This window comes from Phocoena sinus, chromosome 16 (assembly GCF_008692025.1).
Source record: "Phocoena sinus isolate mPhoSin1 chromosome 16, mPhoSin1.pri, whole genome shotgun sequence".
NCBI lineage: Eukaryota > Metazoa > Chordata > Mammalia > Artiodactyla > Phocoenidae > Phocoena > Phocoena sinus.
The window spans coordinates 67,318,504-67,326,633 of NC_045778.1; the positions used below are offsets into that span (position 1 = coordinate 67,318,504).

An 8,130-nucleotide genomic window follows, 5' to 3' on the forward strand; every position below is an offset into this window, starting at 1 on the left:
CGGGGCACGAACCCGCGTCCCCTGCATCAGCAGGCAGACCCCCAACCACTGCACCACCAGGGAAGCCCTGGCAGGCGGATTCTTCACCACTCTGCCACCAGGGAAGTCCCTGCCCTAACTTTTTATTACTATACCATGATGGTTTTCACTGGGTCAGGCTACAAAATACCAAGATGTTTTGCCTGGAGGAGATAGTGTAGGACCTGCCATGGATGTTCAATGCATGGTCTTTGCCCTTGAGACACTTAGAACCCAGGAGAGATGATAAAACCCACAGCCCGATCCATGCCCCAGGAGGAGCAGTGCTGATAACCCACAAAGTGGGAGTTCCCTCAGCCTCAATTCCTTATTGTCATTTTTGTGCTCAAGCCAACATGAAACAGTGGCATCTACAAATCTCCGCTTATTGGAGAATCTTTTTCTTTGCTAGGGAGAGGCAGTCCGTTTAAGGATGGCCCAATTCAACGATCCGGTGGTACAAGAGATCTGGGGCTCTCCTCGAAACAGACGGTTGAAGATTTGTTTTTGAGATGACATATCAGTGTCGGCTTGACAGGGAGGAGGTTGTGGGCACGTGGTGGGATAAGGATAGATGCCCAGAAACAGCAGAGCAAGGCTGGCAAAGTAACTGGTTTGTGCAGATCTGATTCTCTCGGGGTTGGGGGAGAGAAAAGGGGAATGAGTTTACTTACTGAGTGTCCACTGTGATCTATGCGCTTTTATGTACACTGAGCATTAGGTCCTCACAACAGTGTGTAACGTTGCTGTTTTACAGATGACGCCAGCAAGAATCCAAACAGGAATTCTAGCTCTTCCTTCCACGCTTTGCCTCAATGCGTGTGTAGATACCGTCCTACTCTAATTCAGCTTTTCATGAAGTAGATGGCACTTTCTCAATAGACTATCTGTAAAAAATATTTAGGCTGTAAAACCTAACACAGTGCACCACGCATAGTGGGAGCGCAACAAAATAGGACAAACGAACAACTCCTAATGTGGTTTCTCAAACATAGATATCATCGGATCCAACAGCTCTCAACTGGGGATGATTTTGCTCCCCGGGGGGCCATTTGGAAATGTCTGGAGAAATGCTTTGTTGTCACAAAAGGGGAGGAGTGCCACTGGTATCCAGTGGGTAGAGGCCAGTATGTTGTTAATCATTGTACGAGGCACAGGACAGCACCACAGCAAAGAATTATGACCCATAATGTGCTGAGGTCGAGAAATTCTGATCTAATCCAGCATGTTTCACGAGGAAGCCATGACCCAGAGAGACAAGGAGACTTGCCCAGGTTCACACATCAACAACTGGTTGATGACATCCCCCGGAGCCTTCTACAACGGTTCTTGCCAGACCTCAAGGCTAGCCAGCCAGAAGGCTGCCTGCCATAAGAGGGATGGGTTCAATGGGAAGGAAAGACCATGTTGGCATAATGGTCCAGGCAAACCAAACACAATTCCACAGGTTCAAAATGACCAAGACTGTCGCTCTTCCATCTGGATCATGCCCTGAATAAGCAGCCAAGGGAGGTTCTGGAACTAGGAGACCAAGACCCAGAACACAGAGTGCTCACCTAGAGGCCTTTGCTGCCACCAGCGTCACACTCCCACTCCCTCCTTTCCTTAGGGTTGCAAACCAAACACAAGGATCAAGTCCAAGAAAGAATTTTCTTTTAATAATTAAATAGGCAAGATAAAAATATTAATGATTGGGTGGTCATATGAGGTCAAGTAGATATTGCCAGAAACTGATTCTCTCTCAAACATATGAGTCCTTTGCATTGTCATTGTCGCCACCAACAATTTTTTGGCCTCTTATGTGCCAAGAGATGTGTTGGGTCCCAGGGGAGAGATGGGCAGCAGGAGAAGAGGTGTCCACTAACATCACACATAAGTTATATCCTTGACCCCAAGAAGTACTCAGTGCAAACATGAGGGTCTCCTTTGCAACCGCCTTCACAGAGCAAAGCCAACGTTGCAAAATGGGTAAAACAAAACCCTCCTTACAGCTAAATAGCGAAGCCCAGTACGATTCACTCATTTTAAACAGCTTTTAACACAGACACTCAACTTCAGCCCAAGAATTTGGACTTTACCACTTGTGTCATCGGGATTTGGTTTGCCTGGGGGACATTTTCTTCTATCCATCAAGCTTCATGGGGGACTTCCAATGCCCTAGATCACACCTAGAATGACAGGGTAACCAGATGCAATATGGACTTCACTTAACCAGAGGAGATGCTTTGACCCCGAGGTCCCCTAACCCAAGAAGGTAGACAGAGGGCCCCCAAAAGGCTACCCTGAGCTCGGGTACTGGCATCTTCTCCAGCAGTCTCTAAGCTGCCTCTCAGTGGAAGCTGGAGATCTCAGTTAACACAACTCTGAAGATGGACTTTTATCTTGAAATTTCCATGAAAAATTAAACATCCTGGTTACACTGAGTACTAATGGCTTTTATTTCCATTGCAACTGCTTTCTGAGACAGATAATTCCCCTTTAGATTTTCATGAGTTTGGCCCAGAAATCGGATATTCAAGGCATTAAACATACAGGAGCCTGGGATGCCAAGAAAACGGTAGTGTCTATTTAACGATTTGGCTGCCACAGGCAGCTAAGTGTCTTGGGGAAGTGAGTGGAATTTGAATATATCAGCTCTGCCACTCTGCTGCAGACTGGAAAATCAGATACTAAGAAAGACACCCCAGGGGCTCCTGCTTGGGTCCGGACATGGGTGCTAATTGCAGGGATGAGCAGCTTGAAGGGCAATGATTCCCAGACCTTGAGCTATCACTTTTTTATTCTGCCCAGTCATAATATTAAAATTAAACTGAACAGAAGTTGACAATCTACAAACAACATCATTTAATAAAGAAAGAATGTTTTAACAACCCAACAAGCAGGATGGACAGACTCTCAGAGCAAGGGGAAATTTCTCAGATTGAATACCCATAGCCATCTTAAAGACGTGCTACTTTGTCCTTAGTTCACATGTCACCAGAGACTGGAAAAACCTCATAGACCAGCACCTCTCTGCGGTGTAGAATCTGGGTACTGTGAGTAGCCACTGGAGTTGTGTGGAGAAGAATTAGACTTGAGACCCAGCTTGAATGGAGAAGATATCCCAGGCCAAGGATAGGGAGGGGGAGGGGTAGAAATGGGGGCACAGGAGTTGCCCTGAGAATAAACCACCGCTCTACGGAGGCACCCTCTACGCTGTAATGCTACAGAACATTGCTTGTTTAATCACCCGTCTCTTCCACTGTGCTTTAAGTTCCTTGAGAGTAGTGTCTGTACCTTGTTGCCCTGAGTCACAGAGCTAATTAGATGTGGTAGTATAGCAAGCGGGCCTTTGAAGGAGCAATGGCAAAGCACAAGGGACACACGGTGCTGCTTCCAGGACCCACACGATCTGAGGATTAGAAGGCACATTTTCTATTATCTAACCATGCACACAGTTTCTGCCTGGTGTAGTGGAAGGGGGCTCCACCTCCATCCTACCTGGCAGGCTCACCCTGAGCATCAGCCCACAAGATAATTAAAGTGCACCCCAAGGGGAGCTTGATGGGAGCTCGGACTGTTGCTGCCCCAGGAAGGTGCCAGGGGACCGCTGAGCGAAGGCTCAGCTCTGCTGCCTGCGTCTGAGCAGCTGTCCGAACGGAAGCAGGGCCGAGGGTGTGGGGCAGCCAGCCTCCTGCCTGTTTGCTGCCTGATCTTCCCGTCTCCCCATAGCCAAGTCTGAGGAGAGTTCTCAGTCCCGAGGTTTTCACTTTCCCCAGGCCCTCGTTCCTCATAATCACTTTCTGGAATTGACTCAAAGAAAACATCACCGACACAGTTACCAGGAGACACCAGGCTTCAGTTCCACAACAAGTACCCCTTCCCTGCAGAGAAAGTCCAGCCCACGGGGAACTGGATGTTGCTTTCTTTCAAGACTCATTTTGGGTGTCTTTTTTTTTCTTGAGCCCATCTGATTTTTGGCAGGATGTTGAAGCACAATAGAGCAAACCTCAGCTAGACATCCTGCCATCCCCACCGGGCACTGGGTGGAGGCCAAATGCAAAGCTTACCAAGCAGGTGCGCTGAGGCAAGGGGAGGATGGGGTGGGGAGAGGACTCAGGAGCCCAGGGGTGATGATGGAGCATTTTCATTAGCCAGCTCAGTGTGACAACCAGAGCCCCACTAAACATCTGAAATGCAGCTCGGCAGGTGGAGAACTGAGCTCCACCTTGGTGGGATTAGCAAGGCTGTGGGTTCTGGGAACTGAACGGTGAGAGTGAGTTTCCCATTGCAAATATCCTGCCATTTTCCTCTTACGACCTATTGGGGAGAATTTGCTTTGGGGTACTCCTCGCTATTCAAAGTCTTGTTGGAGGGCTTCCCTGGTAGCGCAGCGGTTGAGAGTCCGCCTGCTGATGCAGGGGACACGGGTTCGTGCCCCGGTCCGGGAAGATCCCACATGCCGCGGAGCGGCTGGGCCCGTGAGCCATGGCCACTGAGCCTGCGCGTCCGGAGCCTGTGCTCCGCAACGGGAGAGGCCACAACAGTGAGAGGCCCGCGTACCGCAAAAAAAAAAAAGTCTTGTTGGAAATGGTCTTGCGTCGCGTATTATTTATGGCATGGCATCTCTGTTCCTTTCTCACCATCCAATCCTCTGTGACTCTCCCACCAAACAGAGGATTTTAAATCCTGAATTCAGCTGAAGACAGTTATCTGCCTTGAGGTATCAATCCTACTGCCTGTCCTCCCACCATGACGGCTCCCTTCAGGCATCACTGGCTAAAACACTGATGACCCTGGGAGGTCCTACTAAGCCTTACTGTGGCGAGCAAGCAACAGGTGGGGGCTGGCTAGCAGACAGCTGAAGGCAAAAGAGTGAGGCCCCAGCTAAGGAAGAGGAGACGAAGGGAGAATTGATATGCCTCTGAGGGTCACGGGGACAGGGTCCCTCACGGGGAAGGTGGGAGAGAATTGAAGATGCTGACGCTGTTCTTTCAGGAGCCTGAGACTGACCATTTCCTTTCATCACTCTCTGCAGGTTTAGCCTCCCCATCACCTCTCAGAACTGGCTTTGTCTGGAAAAAATGCTAACCAGCTCCTTACAAGAGCCGTCACTGAAGCCCCTGCCAGAAGGCTCACAATAGACACCATGTACAGTGCGAAAGGAACACGGCGCTCCTCGGAGGCTGAGTGGGTGAGGAAGGGGCAGCCTTGGGCACACTCATGGACAGCCAGAGAAGATGATGGGCCCACCCCCAAATCCTCAGCTCCCTGCTCTCCTCCCAGCCTGCTTGTGCATGGAATTTCACCACCAGAGATGACCGCCCCAGGTGGGTTAGTCATCCAGGATGGACGTGTAGGAACCTGGGGGAGAAAGACACAAAGAGCCTCTTATCTGGCCCCTCCCACCCCAGCATCCCTGGGAAGGGGTTAGGGATTTTCATCTGATAGAAAAGATCCCAGGGGAGTGAGGATACTGGGCTCCAGCTGGGGAGTGGGAAGGAGGTGCTGGAGAAAAGGGATTCTAGGAGACAGAATCTGCCAATTCTTCCTCCTACCCTCCCTGAGTTTGGGCCCAGCCTCTCTCCAGCAGTGGAGGCCGCTGGGTAGAAGAGCACTGGACAGGGAGTCAGGAAGCTCCCGTTTGATCTGGCTCTATCCTGCTGTGGGTCAAGGAATCATAAAACACCAGCGAGCAGCGACTCAGTCTTAGGAATCATTCAGTTCTTCAAAGAGGGCTTTCTTGACTAGCTTTCCACCCCCATCCAGATCAGGTCCTTTGTTCTTTCTCTCATCACAGATGGGGATGACCTATTTATTTGTGTGATATTTTTACTGCCTATCACCTCCCACCCCATTTACCTGTAACCTCCAGGAGAGCAGGGAGCTTCCTCTGCCTCATTCTCCACTATATCCCAACGCCTCGCGCACAGCAGGCACACACCGCTATTAATGAAAGCAGAATCTCTATTCGCAAAGTAACCCCATGAGAGAAGTAATATACCTATTTTACAGATGAGGAACTTGGGGCTTAGACAATTTAAATAACAAGTTGAAAAAGCAAACTTCAGCAGTGGATCTGAATGACCCTTCCCCCATGCTGTACTACTCTTCTAACCAAGATTAGCAGACTAGGGAGATTCCCTTAACCTGCGGGCCTTGGCTTAGGTTCTGGGGGCTGTGATGTTCTAGAACCAGATGCCCAAGACATCTGGGAGAGAGGAGGAACAGGAGAGGGATGGCTCTAGAACAGAGGACAGCTCAGAGCTGGTGTCCCCGGGCAGGTGCCCGGTCTTACCAAGCCTGGTGCTAGATCAGGGTCCAGGAAGCATAACCCTGTGTACTGGGCTTATCCTCTACCTCTTGATATTTCTCTTGAAATTATGAGGGGGAAGCAGGATTCACTTGGATGAACTTCTCAGACCAATTACTCTGAAGAGTCTCAAGAAATACAATAGGGCCTCAGTAGAGAAAACTCCCCGGGAACCACGAAGCAGTCAGCAAGAAGAACGATGTTTTGAGCCCAAGCCTTGATAGCATCCTGCCGCAGCTGACAAAGCAGGGGCAATCCGTACACAAACGCTCAAGAGTTAAGACAACACAGATGGAAACATCTGGAGATTAAGACAGCCCCCAAGACTAGAGAAAGGAAACGCAGTTGGCATGGCTATCTCTTAACCTAAAATGCATAGGGAAAAATCAGTTTTAAGAATTGCCATTCAGCGTAAAAGTATTCTTTTCCAGTTAATGCCAAAATAAAATCGTTTTTCTTATTTTTGTATCATATCCTCCCCTCCTCAACCACCTCCAGCTAAACCTAACAATTAGAGAGGACGGAATCCATACTGTCATCTCCCTTTCACCTTCATTCCAAGTGACTAAGTCCCTGCTGGCACCGCAAGGAGCCCAGCTTCCATCCGTAGCAAGGAAGTCCTTTGACGTCAAGCTCTGTCTGCCCACCTCAAGCTCAAGAAACACCACCGAGGTGGGACTATAATGAGGATGAGAATGGACAAGGCACATCAGGTGCAGATCCCAGACAAAGCGGGAGACAAGTTCTCCTAAACAAGGAGCTTGGTCCCACTCTTCCTTCTCTGATGCCAACATCACGAGGATTGGTACCACCAAGTAGGGCTTCGAGGATCAGATTTGACAACGTTTCAAGCTGAAGCAACCGGATTTCTCATAAAGTGTGCAGAACCCTCTCAGGACTTTGGGGTTCTGAGCCAGCAGGAAGGATGACAAGGAGGCCAAGGGGGCAGCTAGACCTGGGGAAGGATTTCATGGGGGCAAAACACGCAAACCCGAACGATACCTCACGATTGCGCTTACAGCTCTCTCCAGCTGCAGACAGCACATCCCTTGGCTCTGCCGTTCTGTAGAATTCCAAGATTCTGAGTTCTCTTTCCTTCCACTTCCTTCCTCCACTTTCTCTGCCTTTCCTGCTTTCCATTTTACTGCCCCAGCCCTTTCCCCACCCCCATCTCTAATGTCTTGACATCCTAAGAAATTAGACCAACAGCCCCAGAAAAAAACATTTTTTTTAATACCTGTATCCTTGACTCTGTGCTGTTTGAGGAATTATTTCCAGCCAGTTGATTAGCAAAGCTGATGGAGACTCTGGAGAAAACAGCCCCAGCCTGAGTGTGGGGCTGAATGAAAATCTCTTCGGGGTGCTTGTTTGTACGGCAAAAGACTGAAGGACTTTGGGTGCTCGGTAGTAACCTCAGAAAAAGTCCCCAGGCAGCAGCAACTCTCCCAGCACAGTTTCGAAACACCACAGAAGGAGGAAGCCCTCTTTAATCAAATAATAACCAGTCAGAGATAAGGCCTTCTAGGCCGAGCTCAGCCAGCCAATCACACGCTTCCTCCTGACCCGCAAAGGCAAACAGACCCAGGGCTGAGTCTGAGTTTCAGGGCTTGTATAATTTAATGATGCTGCCGCTGGTGTCTTCTTGGCTTTGCCCGGCGGGATTTTCTGACTGGGAAGTGAAGCCCCAAGCTCGGGAACCTCATTGTCAGTGGAAGCACCTGGCCCAGGGGCTGCAGCTGAGGCCCCTGAGTGACCACGTGGCACCCAGCTCCCCGCACAGATGCCTCCACATCACCAAGAGGACCCTTGCTGCTGCTGGG

General features: G+C 49.8%; 1 protein-coding gene across 1 annotated transcript in view; it reads right to left on the reverse strand.

Annotated features, from left to right (window-relative positions):
- Positions 1-7,764, reverse strand: part of GPAM (glycerol-3-phosphate acyltransferase, mitochondrial) — a 69,974-nt gene extending 62,210 nt beyond the window's left edge. Inside the window, exon 1 of the mRNA XM_032608574.1 lies at positions 7,548-7,764. The gene's annotated coding sequence lies outside the window, so the exon portion shown is untranslated. The remainder of the gene's footprint in view (positions 1-7,547) is intronic.
- Between the last annotated feature and the right edge of the window lie 366 nt (positions 7,765-8,130).